Raw genomic sequence first — 22,844 nt, forward strand, 5'->3', positions numbered from 1 at the left:
TGTTTCCATGAATTTTGGTTTTCTTCATTCTTCTTTGCTCTGGACGAGGAAAGAACCATTGTTGCATCTAGACGGCAGCTTGCTAGCTTTTAAGATCTCAGTTGCTACTCGCCAAAGTAGGAGGTGGAACAATGTTTTGTATAGTGTGTTATGCCAATTGAGCTTGATGTCCCCTGCAACTATGGTCCCAAGCCCGCAGGTTCAATTACTCGGTCCCTCTGGGTAGCTGGCTAACAGTGACCTAACAGTGACCACAGCCTTGCCCCTTGTCAGCTCTACTATACACCTGGGAATTCTGATCATTCACATAAACTTATAGGACCATTTTCTGCCAACCTATATATGTTCTTGGATACACTCCGCATTTCATAGACATACCTAATCATTTAGCCTGTCCACCCATCTATCCATCCATATACCCATGTTTGCCTTCACTGACAACGCAGTACTGTATGTTCAAAAAGGTTCATATTTGTTGTCTGTACCTCCCATGTACCTCTCTATGTCTTTCTTATCCTCAGTGGTGCCGTATTTGTCACCCACATTTGGTACATTGCCCTTCTCTTCACCCAAATCAATACTTATCTCTATCTACAGTAAGATTTTTCTTGCTTGAGATATTAATGATATTGTTTGATAATTTCCACATTCTGTGGGATTACCTTTCTTTGGAGTGGACACAAATATGGAACTCTTCCAGGCAGTCAACTAGGTAGCTGTCTTCCAAATCTCTTGGCATAGCCAAATCAGTGCCTCTAGCATGGTATCCATTTGTTGAAACATCTCAGTGGATATTCTGTCAATTCCTGCTGCCTTGTTTTTTGCCATTTCCTTCAGTGTAGCTTTGACTTCTTCCTTTAATATCATTGGTTCTTGATATATGCCACCTCCTGAAATAAATGAACATCAGCCAATTATTTTTGGACACCTTCTTTTGACGTTTCCTGCAATAATCAATATATTGCTCATAGAATCTTTTAATATTGCAACTTGAGTCTTAAATTTTTTCTTCAGTTCGTTCAGCTTGAGAAATGTTGAGCATGTTCTTCCCTTTTGGCTTTCCAACTCCATGTCTTTGGACATTTCATTATAATAATTGACTTTGTCTTCTTGAGCTGCTCTTTGAAATCTCTGTTCAGCTCTTTTATCTTGTCATTTCTTCTATTTGCTTTAGCTATTCTTAATTCAAGGGCAAGTTTCAGAGTCTCTTCTGATATCCATTTTGGTCTTTTCTTCCTTCCCTGTCTTTTTAATGACCTTTTGCTTTCTTCATGGATAATGTTCTTGATGTTATCCCACAATTCCTCTGGTTTTAGGTCATTAGTGTTCAATGCATCAAATCTATTCTTTAGATGGTCTCTAAATTCAGGAGGGATATATTCAAGATCGTATTTTGGCTCTTGTGGACTTATTTTAATTGTCTTTAACTTCAAGTTGAACTTGCATATGAGCAGTTGATGGTCTGTTCCACAATCAGCTCCTGCCCTTGTTTTGATTGAAGATACTGAGCTTTTCCGTCGCCTCTTGCCAATCTGATTCCTGTGAATTCCATCTGGTGAAGTTCATGTGTATAGCCACCATTTGTGTTGTTGAAAAAATGTATTTGTGATGAATAAGTTGTGGGTCTTGTAAAATTCTAATTATACAATTAGAATAATAATGCAATCTCCAGCATTATTTCTATCACTAAAGCCAAATTTTCCAACTACTGGTGATTCTTCTTTGTTTCCAACTTTTGCAACCCAATCACTAGTGATAATCAGCGCCTGTTGATTGCATGTTCGGTCAGTTTCAGACTGCAGAAGTTGGTAAAAATCTTCAATTTCCTTGTCTTTGGCTTTGGTGGTTGATGCATAAATTTGAACAATAGTAGTATTATCTGGCTTTCCTTATAGGCATATGGATATTTTCCTATCACTGACAGCGTTGTATTTCAGGATAGATCTTAAGACATTCTTTGTGATGATGAATGTCACGCCATTCCTCTTCAATTTGTCATACCTGGTTGTCTGATTTAAAATGGCCAAAACCAGTCCATTTCAGCTCACTAATGCCTAGGATATCAATCTTTATGTGTTCCATTTCATATTTGACAACTTCCAATTTTCCTAGATTCATACTTTATATATTCCGTGTTTCGATTATTAATGAATGTTTGCAGCTATTTCTTCTCATTTTGAATCATGCCACATCAGCAGATGGAGGTCCTGAAAGCTCTACTTTATCCATATCAATGGGTTTGCCCAGTGGGAATCATCCTGAGAGTCTGCCTTGTGGCTGAGCCTTTGGAGTACTGCCCCATCCTGAGTGCCTGACGAAGAATAGACACATGAGCCTCTTTGACAACTGAGTCTCAATGTGTAAGTAGCCCATAAGTGCTTTAGAATGACCTGGTGTGCTTATTTGAAATTCTAGTCTGGGCTTCCATTACTGAACATTTTGATCAAAGAAACTATAGAAGAATCTTGATCAAAAGAGGGGAAATGCAGAATGGAATTTCAGATGATAAGAAATCCAGACTTTCTGGAGCTGTGGAGGCTGGATGAACCCCCAACACTACTGCTCTGAGGTCATCTTTAAGCTTTAAACCTTAAACCAAAAATATCCCCTAAGGACTTCTTTAAACCAAACAATAATTTAACTTAATGAATAAACAGTGTCTGCCTTGAGCATGGTGCTCTTTTAAGAACTACCTATATGGGATGAAAATGATAACAGAAATCCAGAAGGAGGCTTAGGGGGCAGGGAGATTATGTTAATGGCAGAGGAACAATTTGGAAAAGGAGGGTGAGAATGGTTACATGACTGGAAGAATATAATCAGTGCCACTCAGTTGTACGTACAGGAATTGTTGACTTGGTGTATGTTGTGCTGTGTGTATTTGCAACAACAACAACTAAAACAATAAATTATTTAAAAAATATTAGTAAATAGTGAAATTTCGGTCCTCATCCAAGATCTTTGTCATCTGAATCTGAAGCTTGTGAGGTGAGAGTTGGCAGTGGGTAAGTTTTACAAGTTCCCCAGGCGATTTGTGTGTGCATGACTGCTTGATGTGCCCTCTCTTAGATGAATGTCAGCCACACATGCACTTATGCAAGCCCACCTGTGGCAGTCATTCCTGGAAATAGCTGCAAAAAAAGATGGTTGGTAGGTGCTGGAGGAACAGGTGTGCCACACAAATGGAGTGATTACAAGGCTATAGAGCTGCTTTCCAATTTGAGACTGGAAGCTATTTATACAAAAGTTATATACTTAAGGGGCCACCGTTTAAAACAAAGCAATAAACCTGAGCATGAAAGGATCATACATATACACATCATGCTCTATGGCTAAAGTATATGCTTTTAGGTAGGAGTTATTTCACTACTAATTTGGGCTTTCAGTTCTCTTTGGGGCTACACAGGAACTAGACAATGATGTGCATGGCTTTGTTAGGCTACTCGTGGGTATTCATTCATTTATTTATTAATTTGTTTATTTTGAATCCAGTCTACTTATATATAAGAAATGAAACAACCACCACAGCAGCAACACAATAATATGACAACACAAAAGAGCACACTCCTCTCTAGAAAGCCAGTTCTCTGTCATGTGCAGAAACTCTGTAATAAGCAAAATGTAAAAAAAAAAAAAAAAAAAGTTTATGCTTGGCTAGACTTTTCAATAAATTGTAAAGAGGAAAAAATGTCATGTTTTATTTACAGTGAATGCATTTCATAGATGGGAACAAAATCCTGATAGCTCAATAATGGCTATTTAAAATGTCCCAGGAAGTTTTATAGAAAACTGTCTCGCCCCTGAAAATTAACCCATCATTGCCCAAATGTTGTTGATGGATTGGAGGTGTATTGACTTTGTTGTCATGGAACAGTGGGCCTCTCGATGAAATCAAAGCATCCCATCACATGAAGACATTGTAGGCTAGATCCTTGTGTACTTGATGATTAAGGGCTTCATGTTGTTGTTAGCTGCTGTCAAGTCACTTTAACTCATGGAACCCCATTTATGCAGAGTAAGACCATCTGTGCAGTGTGCTTTTCAAGGCTGTGAATATTTGGGAGCAGATCTCCAAACATGTCTTCCGAGGTGCCTCTGCGTGGGTTGAATCACCAACCTTTTGACTAGTAGTTGAGCCCTTAACCATTGGCACCATCCAGGGACTCAAAGGACATCATGGTCAGACTGTTTTCATAATAGTCTAACCTTGCAGTGGTTGTGAATAGTCCCCCAAGGGCCCATCTTTGAGAGACTTGAGCTGTGCAGAGTCTATCTTCAGAAAATGGTGAGGTCAATACATATGACCAGATTAACTCTAAGAAAGACAATGACTAGCTTGAAAACAATCCACAGGGGCAAACACCATCGAGACAATGCAGGCATGGGAATAAGGATGGGGGAGGTCACTTGTCCCGACAATTAGAGACAAGTTCCTGCACAGCTTTTCCTGGCCTTCTCTCATGGTTAAGACAATAGAGTGATTTTGCAGGTGGGTATAGATCTAACTCCCATCCTTTATGTTACACAGAGTGGTCTGCTTTGTTCTCTGGCCAAAACGGATGTTACCAGGGCAGGTAAATGTTAAATAATAAAAATAATTAACAACAACAAAAACATTTAATGTTGAGTCAGCCTTGACTCATGGTGCTCCCATGTGTGTCACAGTAGAACTGAGCTTCACAGCCTTTTCAAGGGCTGAATTTTTCAGAAGATCTCCAGGCCTTTCTTTAAAGGCACTTCTTGGTGGACGTGAACCTTCAACCTTTTGGTTAGCAGTTAAGCACACTAACACTTTGTACCACCCTCTAATTCTGTGTGAATGTTTCCTGTTGCTTTTCCTCTTTGGATGTACTTCTTTGTGTTACGTTGTTTCTTTTTGCCTCATAATAGTTGAGTTTTGTGGTTTTTGTGAAACACCAACACCACTTTAAAATATATATATTATGAAAGCACTTAAAAATTATAAAATCAACTTAAATTATTTTTCTTTTCAAAAATAAATAAGCCACATTGGGAATTGTGGGGCCGAAGGAGTGTAGCAAATGGAAAACTGAATTTTCTCCTTTCCCTCTGGTTCTACCTATTGTTGTTCAGTGCTGTGCAATTAATTCTGACTCATAGTGACCCCATGTGACAGAGTACAACTGCTGCGTTGGATTTCCTAGGCCGCCATTTTTCTGAGAGCAGATCATCAGATGTTTCTCCCGCAGAGCAGCTAGTGGGTTCAAACCACTGACCTTTCAGTTAGCAGCCAAGCACTTAACCACTGTGCCACTAGGGCTCCTTCCTTGTTCTGCTTAAAAGGACTTACAAGCCAGAGGATTTATCAGGTAACAATCTGGCAGATGTCACTTAAGCTGTTGCATTAGCTCTCTGCTCCTTCACATTTTGTAGATACCCATGGCAGTCCTGTTAAAAGCAAAAATCTGAGATCCAGGGTAGAGAAGCAAATGTTGGTAGAGATTTCAAACCCTTATTCTAATCCACCCCCAGCATACTCCTTTGGTAAAGCTAGTACCAAGTTTCAAAACAGTTCATTGATAATCATTCTGTTTCCTCAAGGATATTTCTGGATTATTTAAGGGGTTCCTCTGTTACGCCAGAGAAAAAAGAAAAACTATGAGTCTTTGATTAATGACATCCCTAACTTGTTGCCACCAGGTTGATTCCGACTCATAGCAACCTTATAGAACAGAGTAGAACTGCTCCCAAAGGGTTTCCAAGGCTGTAGTCTTTACAGAAGCAGACTGTGACATCTTTGTCCCTTGGAGTGGCTTGTGGGTTCATACCACCGACCATTTGGTTAACAGCCAAGCACTTAGCCGCTGCACCACCAGGGCTCCTTTAAGAACCTCCACTTGTGACTTATTTCCTTATCCACATAGGCCCAGTGGTTACAAGTCAGAACTGCTGGGAATATCTCCCATCACATACACCTTTGAACTGTATCTGTAGGGCTTTGAAGTCCTGCCTTCCAAAGATGCATTGTCTCCTTATTTAAATTCAGGGAGTACTTTGTGACAAGCGCTAATTCCTGAATGGGACCTCTTGGTGTATTAGCATGCTTTGAAATTGAAAGGCCTCACAGATCTTTTTGCATAATATTGGCAAAGCATCATAAGTGAGTTCTAAAGGAAGAATGAAAGATCCCAATGGAAGAATGAAAAGATCCCAGTGGAAAAAGGAAAAAATGACAAAGAGTTGCTTCCTGTGAGCATGCATCTGCAAATCTCTCGGCCCTAGGGTACAGCTACAAAGAGCCGAGTGGTTCAGCTGTGCTGCCATATTGTGTAGCAGATAAGCCAGTTTCTGTCTTCACTGGGTTTCTCCAGCTGACCCATAAAAGAACTGAGAAAAGCATCTTTGTAATTAATCGGAGACTTATTGGTACCAGAAAACATAATTTATTAGTTGATTACTTAATTACTTAAATATTTGAGTGATGATATTTGCTTTCGGGTAAACATTTGAATGTTTGGAACAGAGTATCAGCTCCACCCAAACTTTTTTACCTGGGTGTGGGTGTGGGTGTGAGTGTGGGTGAGAGAGAATTATATAGTGTACTCATTCACATAAGGAGTCTTGGTGGTGCAGTGGTTAAGTGCTCAGCTGGTAAGCAAAAGATCAGTGGTTCAAACCCATCAGCCACTGTGAGGGAGAAAGATGTAGCAGTCTGTTTCTGTAAAGATTACAGCCTTGGAAATCATATGGGGCAGTTCTAGTCCTACAGAGTCGTCACTATGAGTTGGAAATCAATTCAATGACAATAAGTACTCTCAAATGCATACACATATACATACACAGCACCTTTTCCTTTGGTGGATGTGTTTGGTTGCCAAGGGCCTAGAGTGATAACATTGTGGTGGGAACATAGTCCTAAGTATATGAGAAATCTTATTTAACAAATAAAATCTCCCAGTTAATAGTCCTTATTTGTCAGTTTGCTCATTCTTCTCCCAATGCAAACTTGAGGTTATCCTTAGTCATTATCCAGTATATCACTGTACCCAAGACGCAAGTCTCTGGCACAGAATTGACCTGTGCAGAACCTTCTTGCAAGAGGGCGAGTTATTAAAAAACTTGAAGCAATTTTCTGTACAACTATCTCAACAATAAAATCTCGTCTTTGGCAGACTAGTGAAGTCAGAATGAAATATGACCCAGAAAGCATTGAGGATCTGTTTATGGAAAACTTGATAACAGATACTAGTGATGGCTGGACAATGTGATTAAGGTAACCAGGGTCACCAAACTCTACATGTGAAAACGTGGAATTGGTGAATGTTTATATTAAAGAAGCACTAGTTCTTATATAGGAGCTCTGGTAGCATAGTGGCTAAAGCACTTGACTGCTAACCAGAAGGCTGGCGGTTCAAACCCACCAGCCACTCCTCGGAAGGAAGGTTGGGCAATCCTACTTCCGTAATGATACTGCCTCGGAAACCCAAGGAGGGGTCGCTATGAGTCGGGGCCGACTCGACGGCACATAACAACAACAACAACAAAAGTTCTTATATATAAGAAGCATAGTTGTTAAAGTGCTTGGCTGCTAACCAAAAGGTCAACAGTCTGTACCCACCAGCCATTCTGTGGGAGAAAGACGTGGCAATCTACTTTCGTAAAGATTACACCTTTGGAAACCCTATTGGGTGGAGCAGTTCTACTCTGTCCTATAGGGTTGCTGTGAGTCAGAATTGATTTGATGGCAATGGGTTTGGTTTTATGCTGTGTGTATATATATATATTTTACTATCAAAAGAAAACAAACCACAAAAAACCCCAAACTCACTTGTTGTAGAGTCAGTTTGACTCATAGTGACCCTTCCTTGGGTTTCCGAGGTGGTACCTCTAAGGAAGTAGATTGTCTATCCTTCCATCTGAGGAGTGGCTCATGGGTTTGAACTGCCAGCCTCGTGGTTAGCAGTCAGATACCTCAGGCACTACACCACCAGAGCTTCCATATATTTACTATACTTTTTAAAAATTAAGAAAAAAAACTAGAGATCAAGGTCAATGAGCTTAAGATATTTCACGTGAGTCAGTGAGTGGTAAGCAGAGGTTTGCTGTTCTTGCTGGGAGATCTACTATAGAGCCCTTGATCACTTACACACAAAATGACAATGACTGTTTAACAGATGTTTGCTCACAATCACTGTTAAAATGGATACCAGTATATGAAAAGCAGTTTACAATGATCCAATTTGTAAATCACATACACACACTTGTATATGTGCTTATATGTTGTTAGTTGCTGTCATGTCGGTCACTGATAGTGACTCCATATTTGCAGAGTAGAATTGCTCCATTTTTCAAGGCTATGACCTTTCAGAAGCAGATACCCAGGTGCTTCTGGGTGGATTTGAACTGCCAACTTTATCTATCTATCTATCTATCTATCTATCTATCTTTCTATCTAGACACACACACACACACACACACACATATAAGGAGCACTGGTGGCATAGTGGATAAGACATTTGGCTGCTAGCCAGAAGGTCAGCGGTTCAAAACCACCAGCTGCTTTGTGGGAGGCAGATGAAGCAATCTACTTCTGTAAAGATTTACAGCCTTGGAAACCCAATGGATATTTCTGAAAGTTGGAATTGGCTCAGTGGCAGTGTTTTTTTTTTTTTTTTTTTAATATGTATGTATATGTATGTGTATATGTATTTATGCATGTATATATATGTATATGGGAGCTCTGGTAGCATAGTGCCTAAGGCACTTGACTGCTAACCAGAAGGCTGGCAGTTCAAACTCACCAGCCACTCCTCGGAAGGAAGGTTGGGCAATCCTACTTCCGTAGTGATACTGCCTCGGAAACCCAAGGAAGGGTCGCTATGAGTCGGGGCCGACTCGACAGCACATAACAACAACAACAACAATATATGTATATATGTTTGTGTGTATATATCTATACCAGTATCTATACCTATATCTATATCTGTATCTAAAACTCAAACCAAACCCATTGCTAGTGAGTCAGTTCTGGCTCGTAGTGACCCCCATAGGGTTTCCAAGGCTGTAAATCTTTACAGAAGAAGACTGCCTCACCTATCTCCTGTGGAGCAACTGGTAGGTTCAAACCACTGACCTTTTGGTTAGCAGCCCAATCCTTTAACCACGGTGCCACGAGATACATATATATATATATGTGTATATACATATGCATATGTGCACTTGTATCTTTTACAAATTTATTACATTACATGTTTGAGTCACTTGAGTCAGATAAAATCAACTGAATGCTTTAATTATAAATAAATGCAAGGTGGGCAAAAGGAAAATGAGCCACCTCTGGGGCCTGGGTTTTCTGGCCCTCGGTCTCTGCCTGCCTCGGATCCTGACAGTGATGTCATGACAGCTAGCATATATTCCAGCAGCTTCTCATCCTGTCACTCACGGGCTTACCCACCCAAATGGGAGTTTTCAGTTATACCTCAAGCTAGAGAATGGAGTATCCTTGTGGTTGATTTTTTTGTTTGAAATCTACTGCGGTATTTTAGAACGATTCCCAAAGCTTTCATAAAAGAACTTTGGCAAAATAGCCGAACAGCTGTAAAAGGCTCTTGACTAAGTTTAATAGCTTAATTTCCATGTAAGTATGCACTGCAGACCAAAAAGCACCCTGCCCCCCACTCAGTCACTTTCAGTTTGAGGCACTTTCCGCCTCAATCTGGAGATAAGCATGCAGTTCAAAAAAAATGTTCTGATGTTCTGGGGGGTGGGGGGAAGACTAGTGTTTGACAGGTATGTTTCAAAGAAACTCTTTTCATTTAGTTAACACCTGTGAAGTGTTCAGTGGTAGAATTCTCACCTTCCCTGCGGGAGACCTGGATTTGATTCCAGCCGCTGCCCCTCCACATAGCCACCCCCTCCCCATTGTGGAAACTTGCCTTTTGCTGTGATGCTGAACAGATTTCAAGGAGCTTCCAGACTGAGATGGCTTAGGAAGGAAGGTCTGGCGATCTGCTTCTGAAAATCAGCCAGTGAAAACCTTATGGACTACATGGTCTGATCTGCAAGTGATGGTGTAGATGGTGCACGACCAGGCAGCATTTAATTCTGTTGTGCATGGGGTTGTCAGGAGCTAGGGGCCAACTTGATGGCAGGTAACAACAATAGTTGTGCACGTCACTGTGTCGTTGTTGTGTGCCATTGAGTCCATTCCAACTCATAGCGACCCTATAGGACAGAGTAGAACTGCCCCATAGAGTCACTAAGGCTGTAAATCTTTACAAAAGCAGACTGCCTCATTTTTTTTTTTCCCGTGGAGCAACTGATAGGTTTGAACCGCTGATCTTTTGGTCAACAACCAACTGCTTTAACTGCTGTACCACCAAACCCAAAAAGTCAAACTCATTGCCATCGAGTTGATTCCAACTCATACTGACCTCCTTTGGGTTGCTGAGGTGGTAAATCTTTACGGCAGTAGATTGCCCAGTCTTCCTTCCTTGGAATGGCTGGTAGGTTTGAACCACCAACCTTCTGGTTAACAGTCAAATGCCTTAGGCACTATGCTACCAGAGCTCCTTGCAGGACTTGCCTTTAGTAAATGTGTAAGCCCATGTGCATTTAAATATTTTAATGATTTTTGTGGAAATATCACATCTGTTATCCTGGCCTTCCCGGAGAGACAGCAACCAGAAGGCCTATTAGTTTGGGGATTGGAATGGCCAGATAATGAATCCAAAATCTCAGCTACCAGTGGATCAGCCTCTGTTTAGGTAGCTGAAAGAGATTCAGAAGCATTACCTGTGTACATCTCAAAATCTGGAAGAGCAGGTAGCCGATTAATTTCCCCAATCATAAAGTTTTAGAGCTGCTCGGTATCTTAAAAATCTGTTTGGCTCAGCAAGTTCATACGTAGTCAACACAGTATTTTTATTGCACCTTATCAGGAGCCCTTGAGGCTTCATAAAACTGTGCATTTTATAGTATTGCTCCTAACCCTGTACAGTCATTGGAATGAATTCTATTGGCTGGACATGAACTAACCACTTCTCGGGACCTTAGTTCTCCATGTGTGAGACAAGAGGATTAGATTATAGATGATTTCTAAGATCCCTTATTTTGCTGATATTCTTTAATCAATGATTCGACCTGGGTTCCTTCCTCAAGTCTGCATTGAGGAGAGAAGTCAAATAGATCAACGTAAACAAACGAAAAGAAACCTCCAAACCACAAAGTGAAAAACAAACAAACTTGGAGTTCAAAACAAGAAAGAAGATGTCCCTTACAGCACTCTAAGAAGCTCTGGTGGAGCAGTGTGTAAGACATTTGACTGCTAACCAGAAGGTTGGCAGGTGAAATCCACCAGCTGCTCCGTGGAAGGAAGATGAGGCAATCTACTTCCGTAAAGATTTACAGCCTTGGAAACGCAGTGGGTGTCTCTGTGCGTCAGAATCGACTCAGTGGCAGTGGGATTTACAGCACTCTATTTCTCTGTTTCCATCTGTGGGACCAGAGTCTCCATGTCCCCTCAGGTGGTCTTACATGGGCAGTTGTAGGTAGATTTACCCAATTAATAATAAATGAAAATGCCTCCAGTGACATTGTTGCTCTTTGAGCCCCGATTTTCTCCGGTGTTTATTATGTTGTCTCAGATTATAAAGGTTATTCTTGGCCATTATAAACCAAGTATACATTGGTTTACATTGTAAACCACTTATGCCAGGTATTTCTGTAATTGGAAAATACAGAAAAGTATAAAGGCAGAAAAATATAGTAAATACACGATTCAAGCAAACATTTAACTTTTTTTTTCTCCCAATATGTCATATAGGCCTTTTTTTGTACATACAGAAAATGTTTCTTTGCTCTTTTCCTCCTTTGAGATTTGGAAGGTACAAATCCTGTTCTTATGTTACTTGATATTAATTTTACAAGGAAATATTTTAAAGCTTACATTTCTTTCATTTCCAAATCATGGGTGACCGATCTGTTGATTCTCCCGTGTGAGATAAGCACGAGAGCATCTTTCTGTAACTGCTCTGCCCTGGAACTTTAGCCTTGAATTACTATTATGATTTTAAAATGATTGTTTTTGCTACATGTTGCATTTTCTAGTTAAAAACAATTTCCATAATTCACTGTTAATGTATATAAGTGTATAAATGACATTTCATTTTAATGAGAACGTTTTAGTTTCAGAACTCATGCTTCCTACCAGCCTTTCCTACTCACACTTTTCCGTTCTTGAGCTCTGAATTTGAGATCTTTTCTCTACCAGTTGGAAGTTTTTTAGGAGCCTGTTTCAGGAAATGTACATAGTGTAATGCTTTCTGGCTGCATATATTCCAAGGATTTTTTGATTGTTTGTTTACCCAAGAATGATGACTCTGTTTAAAACAATTGCATCTTAATCTTTTTCTTTTAAAGTTCAGAAGTTATTCATTCATTTCATTTCTTAATATTGTGGAGGAGAAGTCAGGGATCAATCTATTCTTTGCTGGTAACCTTTCCCCCTGTTTGGATGCTGTGAGATTTTTCTTTTCCTCAGGTGGGACATTTATTAGTATCTTTTCTCTCTTAGAATCCAGTCTTATTACATGGTATAAGCAAGATCTGTACAGAATCCCTTTCTTTATTGAGGTTTTAAATTTGGCAAGTCTGTTTTTCATCTCCATGGTGTCTTTGGAGGAGTTCCTGGGTGACTCAAACAATTAAGTGCTTGACTGTTAGCTGAAAGGTTGACAGTTTGAACCCACCCAGAGGCATCTCAGAAGACAGGCCTGACGATCTACTTCTGAAAGGTCACAGCCTTGTATAGAAGAAACAAATTTGATATTAAATTTTGAAAAATGACAGAAAACTTCTCACTCTGACAGTTTTACAGTGTTGGCATGAAAAGATTCAAAAGAGCTGAAATAAAAAAGCTTTCTATGGTGTGTGAAAATAGAACAAATATTATAGTACTTGCAAAACAACACATTCCTCTTGGCCTTGAATCATCTTTTGTTCAGAGTCTCTCTGATGCTCCTTTTTCTGTCTTGGCTGTGTTGCTGGCACAGTGGATGGGTGGCTGTGAGTCAAGGACTAGCCGAGAAGAGCCCCAGAGGTGGTTTTGCCTTCGGGAAGAACTGGTTGGCGTCCTTCACGGTCTGGGGAAGTTCTGGGAAGAAACAGAAACCCAGCCAGCTCGAGGCTTTTAACAGGGGATGGGAGGGAATTCAATGCCCTTTTGTAATTTCCAGAATCAAACTCTTTTTATTTTTCTAAGGATGAGGAACTGTGCCCTTTTTAATCTCCAGGCCTCTCTGTTCTGCTTTCCGATGATGGGCAGTGGATGCTTCTCCAATCACATCTAAAAAGCTAGGTCACGGGAGGTTCAGAATCCCTCTGCATCAGGACAGGGACCCATTTAACATGACTGGATGCTCTCTTGCTATTTTTAGCTCCAATAATATATCTTCCATTTCATAGTTTGAAGGTCATTTCCCTGTATGAGAAAATGGAAATGAAGTAGAATTTAAATAGTTTTCTCTCTGGTGTTGTTTGGTTTCATACATCTTCTCTGAGCAGAGGATCCAGAAATGAGTACTGGTAAGATGGAGTTCCTGGGTTGTACAGATGGTCAGTGCACTGAGCTGTTAATTGAAAGGTTAGAGGTTGGAAACACCATGGAAGAAAGACCTGGTGATCTGTTTGCCAACAATTCAGCCATTGAATGGAGTATAGAGCACGGTTCTACTCTGACACACATGGGGGCCCCATCAATCAGAGTTGGCTCAATGGCAACTGGTTTAAGAAGGACATAAGCCAAATGAGGGTGTAGATCTTGCTTAAACCATATGATAAGCCCAATAAATTTAAGTTTTGATATAAAATTAGCAGCACAGAAAATGTGACAGTCAAGGGAAATTTTGAACTAATGTGTAAATTTTCTATATTATGTCTGCTTTGCTGTGTAAAAGCTCTAAATTGTTGGTAGTCAGATCTATCAATCACTTCTACTATTTGTGGATTTTTCTCTTATTTAAGAAGGGCTTCTTGATTATAATATTTAAAATATGTTCTTTGATTTTTCTTCAAATATGTTTTCCTCTTACCTGTACCTCTTTATTTCTTTTAGAATTTACTTTTATGTATGATACAAAGTGTAGAAATCTAGTTTTCTTTTTATCTGAATAAATGGTCAGTTTTCCAGCATCATTAAGTAAAGCCCACCCTTTTCCTGATGAGATAATTTCCTACCATTAGCATAAACTGTATTCTAATTTTTGCCTTATTCTCTTACTTGATTCTCTCTTCTCTTTCAGTGGTCAATTTATCAGCTATTGAATCTCTACATTTCACAGTTTACAAAAAAGTTTCTTATAGCTTTGAAATATTTTTTGACATCTGGATAGGACATTTCCTCTCATTAGTGGTCTTTTAAAAAATTCTGTGCATCTTCCAGCCATCTATTTTAATTACAGTGCACCTCAGAATCAGCTTCCTATGTTCCAATAAAAAAAAAATCTTGTGATTTTGATTGGAATTACATTCAATTCATAGATAAATATTGAGTCTTATTTTCTTGATATTAGGCATTCTTTTGTGTCCTGCATAGGAGCCCTAGTGGTGCAGTGGTTAACACATTCGACTGATAACTGAGAACAAGTTTGGCAGTTCAAACCCACCAGTCACTTCCAATGAGGCAATCTGTCTGCTTCTGTAAAGATTTTCAGCTTTGGAAACCCTATGGGGCAGTTCTACTCTGTCCTGCAGGGTCGCTAGGATTTGGAATCAACTTAGTGGCCATGGGTTGGTGTTTGGTTTTATGTCCTGCATATTGAGTCTTACTGTTTAGAGTCTTGATATTTTCTCCATTTGTTTAGGTGCTCCTTTATGTCCTGCAGTAAAGTTTTAGCATTTTCTTCATGTACATATTTCATTTTCATCAGTAGGTTTTATATTTGATAGTGGACACGCATGTGCTTGAATAGAGTGAGATTCTATTGTGTCTTCACTTTATAATTGGTTGGTTGTATGTAGAAAAGTTATTTTTCCTGTGATGATCTTGTGTCTCACCAACCTATTGAACTTGTTTATCTACATTAATACTTTTTCATTTTTTTCCTAGTTATTCCTTTCTAATATGTATAACCTCATTTGTTTTTTGTGCAATTGCCTTGTTTCAGACCTCTGACACATTGTTGAACTCTAGTGGTTAGGTGTTAGAAAGTGTGCTTGTCTTCATTATGATTTTGGTGAGTATGCTTCTAACACAACACCATTTTTACTGTTTTATATTTTTAATCATAAATTAGGGTTGAATCTGATCAAGAATTTTGAAGCCTCTGTTGAGGCAGTCGTCTGGTTGGTGTTCTTATTCTGTAATGTACCAGATCACATGAATAGATTTCCAGATGTTTAATCTTCCTTCATTCCTGGAGTAAACCATTCTTGGTGGTAGGATTTACTTTTTAATAATAATATGCTTTCCTGCACTAATAGACCAAATATATCCTCACTTCTTTTAGTATGATTTATTATGTACCCTTTAAAGTTTCTTCCACACTGTCAGAACTATACCATCATTCTAGAGCTACAGTTTCTCTAACTGAGGTATGAAAAAGAAGGATAACTAAGAAATAAGAAAGCATAAGTCTCATACATTTTGTTCTAATATTGTGAAATGTACGTATGGCACCCCTGGATGGACCTATAGTGGTCTTGGTTTAGGAATACATTTTTCCTTTGTGCGTTGTTCTTTGCGGAAATGGAACTCATAAATGAAATATTGTATCTACATTAATCTAGTGAGATTTAAGGATTCTGGTGACATAAGTGAGTTTATTCCAAGTGCTTAATCAGTGCAATAGCAGCAACAGTTTGTACCACTTGTATGCTCTATTGTATGCATAACATTCTTCATATACCCTCCAAATTAACCTTTACAACCTTGATGGTATAAGCAAAATAGTTACTATTATCCTATTTTATAAGTATGAAACTGATAGTCAGAGAAGATAAGTGGCTCAACAAAGCTCATATAGCAAATAAGTTGCACAGTTGAGATTAGATGCATGTTTTCTTAATTCTACACCAGTATTCATTCCATCTCTGCCTTGGATTGTTTGGATGATGAAAAGCAGACCTTACTGTTCACAATAGCCAAATGGTAGAAACAAGTAAGTATCTACCAATCGGTGAACAGATAAACACAATGTGGTATACATACATACAGTGGACTGTTCCCTGGAGAAGGACCTCATGCTTGTAAAATAGGGGGTCAGCAAAAAGGGGAAGCCCCACAACGAGATGGATTGATGCAGTGGCTGCAGTAGTGGGCTTAAGCATAGCAATGATTGTGAGATGGCACCGGACTGGGCCGTGTTTTGTTCTGTTGTATATGGGGTCAACTTGAGTCAGAACCGACTCGATGGCACCTAACAACAACCATTATTCATGCATAAAGAGAAATAAAGTTCTCATGCACCATGAAAACATTATATGACTGAAATAAGCCAGTCACAAAATGACAAATACTGCATGATTCCACTTACACAAAATAGCTAGAACAGGCAAATGCAGAGACAAAAGTTTATTACTGGTTCCAGGGACTGGAGGGAGAGGGATGGGGAGTTACTGCTTAAGGGGTACTGAGTTTCTCTTTAGGGTGGTGAAAACATTTGGAAATGGATAATGGTGATGGTTGCACAGCATGTTGAATAATGTCATTGAATTGTACGCTTAAATATCGTTAAGATGGCACACTAATGTTTCACAAATAAAAATATAAAAACTGAACCTTTGTATGTGTCAGGCACTGGCACAGAAGCTAAGAGAGCCTAGAACCCTTTCCTTGCCTTCTGCCTCTGGCCCACTCCAGCCAGGACTTTCAATATGAAAAAATTAGCAAGGTGCCCTCAAGGAACACCTTATGCAATATCATGAAGACTTTCATTTTGAACTGACTTTTATTACTCTCCTGAATTAAGGCAGTTGCTAAACCACAGGGCCAAGGCATCATTTGAGTATGACTATGCATTTGTTGCGCTTTTTGTGTCAAAGAATGCACAGTCCTTCACACACATTAACTTTCACAATCTAGGCACTTAGTGTGTGCAGGCAAGGAAGTAATTTAATCTCCATATTGTGGTAATGAAATTATGTCTGGGAGAGGTGCTGTGCCAGTCTGAAACCACTGAGGAAATGAGGGGCAGACTAGGAGGATCAGGACTCATGCCTTGTTCAACACCCATGCCCTTTTTTTGTTGCCAGTTAAAAGCAGCTCAGCTGTCTTGAGAGGAAAACACTGTCTCAAGGTACCTTGAGCACTAATAATCCAGGAGGAGCAGAGTAAAGTGTTCAGTGACAGTTTTTATTTTTTACTTCTAGCATAATTCTCTGTGTGGTATGCACAGTACAAGTTTGGGGAAAGAATAACATGCTACTTTTTTTCTCTAGAAACATTGTAGGATATCATGATATTGGCCTTCATGATACTTTTGATAATTTACATATTATACTGAATGCCATGTAAACATAAGACTTTAAACATCTATGATAGAATGGCCACATGTGGACTGGTATGACTGTTTAGAATCACAGAGACCTCTAATCATAGAGCAAGCACCTACCCTCCAGATCTTGTCCATGAGCCTTCTCTGGGTGCTTAGGGGTGATATGTAGAAGAAGAGGGTAGGGCAGAAAAGCTGACAGAATTTCTTTTTAGGACACATATTATTGTAGTTGTTAGGTGCCATGGAGTCAGTGCCAACCCTATATACAACAGAATGAAACACTGCCCAGTACTGTGCCCCCTCACAATCATTGCTGTGTTCGAGCCCATTGTTGCAGCTACTGTGTCAGACCATCTCATTCAGTGTCTTCCTCTTTTTTGCTGACCTTCTACTTCAATCAAGCATGGTGTCTTTCTCCAGGGACTTGTCTCTCCTGATAACATGTCCAAAGCATGTGAGATGAAGTCTTGCCATCCTTGTTTCTAAGGAGCATCCTGACTGTCCTTCTTCCAAGACAGATATGTTGTTCTTTCAGCAGTCCATGGTATAGTCAATATTCTTCACCAACACTGTCATTCAAAGGCATCAGTTCTTTTTCAGTCTTCCTTATTCGTTGTCCAGTTTTCACATGCATATAGGGCAATTGAAAATACCGTGGCTTGGGTCAGGTGCACCTAGTCCTCAGAGTGACATCTTTGTTCTTTGACACTTTAAAGAGGTCTTTTGCAGCAAATTCTAGTGCAGTATGTTGTTTGATTTCTTTACTGGTGCTTCCGTGGGTGTTGATATGGATCAAAGTAAAACAAAATCTTTGACAACTTCAATATTTTCTCTGTTTGTCATGATGTTGCTTATTAATCCAGTTATGAGGATGTTTATTTTCTTTATATTGAGGTGTAATCCACGCTGAAGGGTGTAGTCTTTGATCTTCATTGGTAAATACTTCAAGTCCCCTTTGCTTTGAGCAGCCAAGGTTGTGTCATCTGCATATTGTAGATTGTTAATGTATCTTCCTCCAATCCTAATGCCATGTTCTTTTTCTTATAATCCTGCTTATTGGATTATTTGCTTAGTGTACAGATTGAGTAAGTATTGTGAAAGGATACAACCCTAACACACACCTTTCCTGGTTTTAAACCACGCTGTATCCCCTTGTTCTGTTGGAATGAGTACCTCTTGACCTTTATACAGATTCCTCATGAGCTCAATTAAGTGTTCTAGAATTCCTATTCTTCACAATGTTATCCATAATTTGTTATGATCCAAACAGTCAAATACAACAATACAACATAGGTAAACGTCTTTCTGATAATCTCTGCTTTTGATCAAGATCCATCTGATATCAGCAATGATATCCTTCATTTCATGTCTTCTTCTGAATCTGACTTGAATTTCTGGCAGTTAACTTATTGATGTACTGCTGCAACTATTTTTGAAGTATCACTAGCAAAATTTTACTGTGAGATATTAATTATATAGTTTGATAATATTTTCCATTCTATGGATCATCTTTCTTTGGAGTGGGCACAAATTGGATCACTGCTGGTTGATTGGCTGGGTAGCTGTCTTCCAAATTTCTTGGCATAGACGAATGAGTGCTGCTGGCATTGCAAGTTTGTTGAAAACATCTCAATTGATATTCTGCCAATTCCTAGAGGCTTATTTTTTTGTCAGTGCCTTCAGTGCATCTTGGACTTCTTCCTTCATTACCATTGGTTATTGATCATATGCTACCTCCTGAAATGGCTGAATATTGACCAATTCTTTTTGGTCCAATGACTCTGTTTATTCCTTCCATCTTCTTTTTATACTTCCTGTGTCATTCAGTATTTTGCCCATAGAATCCTTCAGTATTGCAACTCAAGGCTTCATTTTTTTTTCTTCAGTTCTTTCAGCTTGAGAAATGCTGAACATGTTCTTCTTCCCTTTTGGTTTTCTAACTCCAGGTCTCCAGATATTTCATTATAATACTTTGTCTTCTCAAGCTGCCCTTTGAAATCTTCTGTCCAGCTCTTTCATTTCATCATTTCTTCCATTCCCTTTAACTACTCTAAGTAGGTTCAAGACGTGATTTCTGAACTCAGAGAACTGCCTATTTACTCTTGATCATGTTTTTTCCCCCCTTTATTAGGTATGTGTGGCTCATCCTTGTTAGTTGTAGAAAAACAAAAACAAGTAAAAAACCCAAATGCAACAAGAACAAAAATGAGAGGCCTATCTGCAAATACTGTACTGGAGATATCAGTGGCCCAAGAATCTAGGCTCTTAACTGAAGCCTGGATCTACTTTCTTTTTTCCTAGGAACAGAGCTTGAGCTTTAGGTACATTTGGGATTCTGTGTAATCCTTCCATCAAGCGGTTACCTCTTTGTCTTTTTTCCATTAGCTTTGTTTGGAGAAATCACTCATTCAAAAGGGCATGTGCACCACAAGAAAATGTCTGAATTACAAAAGTGTATAGACATAGCTCTATAGATAGTTTTAGAATATTATATTCTCTTTACAGATATTTTATAATTTTTTTTTTAACATGCAAAGAGATGAAGATTCATAGTGAGGGGTAGGTGCTTTTTGTGTAAGCCCATCATCAAGGCCTCTTTTCTGATGTTTTCTTGGTGGAGACCATTTTGTCTTACAGCATTGAAAGTATTGTCATGTCTTTTCCAAGAAGTGTCAGAGGTCATTTTGGTATCATTGAAAAAATTGCGTAAACTCTTTATTTTTTTTAAAGCCGCATTCATCTGTTTCCTAGGAAGTTGAGTTGACCTTTCTTTCTTTTTTCTTTTTCAATTTTCTTTCATTTGAAGAGAAGTGAACTAGTCCACACAAAAGGTGACTTTACATTGTGCCTTGCAGTCAAGGACAAATCATGAGTTTGAAAAAAGACTACAAATGCTTGTTGAATTCCAGCCTTTTCTGTGATACAATTTTCCAGTGATAAAATTCTCTTTTTTATTTTTTATTTTGCTCTGATCATCCATTTAAAAAAATTTTTATTTTTACCTGTCTTTGTGCTTTCCTGTTCAGCTCATCAGAATAGAAGTGTTGTGCTATTTTAATTAGATATTTTCTCTGGGGATGGATATAACCAGGGAGGATTCAGTTTGGAATTAGATAGGACTGACTACATACTTTAAAGGGCCCAGTGCCAAATGAAAATGTGGGGCTGTACATTTAAAAATTATTAAGAATCTCACTGCTCATAAAGATAATCTAGACTTATGGTCTGGAGGGTTTGACACTTACTTTGGAGCCTAGTTGTCATTAGAGATACATGGTCAGAGTGGTAGGCTGTCCACATTGTGCACTGCACAATGCTAACCAACCTCCCCCCCCAAAAAAAACTCCACTTGCATCCACTTGATTCCGATTCATTTATGTTCTTAGTCATTATAAATTTAGGTTATTAAGGAATACTAAGAATATTATGCCATTTTTCCCCACCCCATCCCCTGACAGATAGTGTCTTGACAGATAGCAGAGTGTCTTGAGGAAAGAAGTAGCTTTTCTAATTCATACAAAGACGCCATTTGGGCAAGTACTCAGCTGCTTTTGAGTAGGGCTTATCCATAGCCTTATTGTTAGGTGCCATCACCATCGAGTCAGCCTTGACTACTAGTGACCCTGTGTACAACAGAATGAAACACTGCCTGGTCCTGCACCATCCTCACAATCATTGCCATGCTTGACCCCATTGTTGCAGGTCCTTTGTCAGTCCCTTAATGAAGGTCTTCCCCTTCCTTGCTGACCCTGTACTTCACCAAGCATTATATCCTTTTCCAGGGAACAGTCCCTCCTGATAACATGACCAAAGTACAAGAGAAACAAAGTCTGGCCCACTCACTTCTAAGGAGCATTCTGGCTATACTTTTTCCAAGACAGATTTGTTTTTTCTGACAGTCTATGGTAGGTTCAGTACTTTTCACCAACACCATAATTCCAAGGCATCAATTCGTCTGTGGTTTTCTGTATTAATTGTCCACTTTTCACCTGCATATGAGACTGCTGAAAGACAATGGCTTGGGTCAGGCACACTTTAGTCTACAGAAAGACATCTTTGCTCTTTAACATTTTAAAGAGGTCTTTTGCAGCTGTAGTGATGTTTATTTTAACTTCCCTTTTCCCATCTCCTCTAACATTTTTCTCTTTTCCTTACTAAAGATCAAATTCTTCCTTCTGGCTGTATGTACCCAGTTGACCTCACAGTGTATATATGCATGTGTCTAGGTCTGTGTGTCTGTCTCTCCTGTCTTCTGTCTGTCCTCCTTCCTGTCTGCTGCTTTTTGCATTTTTCTCTCTTCTCACTCTAGCCTTTACGTGCATGTGCCTATGTATGTGTCTGTCTCTATTCTCCTCTTCCTCTTCCTCCTTGTGTGCTTCTCTTTGCTTTTTTTTCTCTTCTCTCTCTAACCTTTACTTTGCTCCCAAAGCCTGGCTCTATAGAGAGACGTTTAAGATTGACATTTCAATCTTCGGTTGAACTTCATTCAGGTTGTCACCTCTCCCAAGGGTATTTCTATTTTAAATCCTCATCTCTAGATGGGAAAAAGGAGGATTTAACAATTTAAAGGAAATCCCAAGAGCAGATGGAGTCCATCTCAGCCACCCTTGAAACTAGTAGCTTAAAAAGGAGTTTTGTGTTTGAACTACATCCACGGGGAGATTACACTGTGACAGTGTAATAAGATTCCCAAGAGGACAGACTGATTCCCAAGGCTTTCAGGCCAGTCTTCAAATCCATGTTCTTCAATCTGGAGATTATCTTAGAGATAAATTGGCCACTCTACTCTGCAGGGGGCCTGCTGTCAGATTTGCTATTATGATAGCCATTCCAATACTTTACATTGCTTTCACCATTCTCCCCAACACCTGAATAGCCTTTCACCATTCTCCCCATCACCTGAATAAGGGCAAGGGATAGCTTCATTCTCCTGATAGCCCTGTTCACAGTCTACCCTCCTGGGTGCTGCTCTGGGTGTTTATTTTAACTTGATTTTACCTGCAAAAGAAATATTATAAGAAGGAAGCAGAGGTGGTAGATTGTAGTCTTGTTATGAAAGCAAGACCATTGGTAGGGTTGCTTTACATCCACCTTTCCCCATAAAGCTGTAAGTAGGCTATTGTTTAAAATGGCTGAGAACTGAAAATGAGCTGGTGTGTTGTTGGTGATCCACAGAGAATGGAAGTCTCTAGATATTTGCCTTGAACTGTTCCCTCACACCTGATCACAGGCCTTTCATCCAAAGTGATAGCACCACCAATCCTTGGTTTCCTTAAAAACCCGTTACTGTCATGTCGACCCTGACTCATGGCTCCCTCTGTGGGTCAGAGTACAGCTATGCTGCACTGCATTTTCAATGACTGATCTTTGGAAGTAGATCACCAGACCTTT

General features: G+C 39.4%; 1 protein-coding gene across 1 annotated transcript in view; it reads left to right on the forward strand.

The window, feature by feature from the left end:
• GLIS3 (GLIS family zinc finger 3) overlaps nucleotides 1-22,844 on the forward strand; it is a 650,925-nt gene that overhangs the window by 274,593 nt on the left and 353,488 nt on the right. The window lies entirely within an intron of this gene.

The sequence above is a fragment of the Orycteropus afer genome, unplaced genomic scaffold (genome assembly GCF_000298275.1).
Source record: "Orycteropus afer afer isolate SDZICR_OR568_19922 unplaced genomic scaffold, OryAfe1.0 scaffold00005, whole genome shotgun sequence".
Taxonomy (NCBI): Eukaryota; Metazoa; Chordata; class Mammalia; order Tubulidentata; family Orycteropodidae; genus Orycteropus; species Orycteropus afer.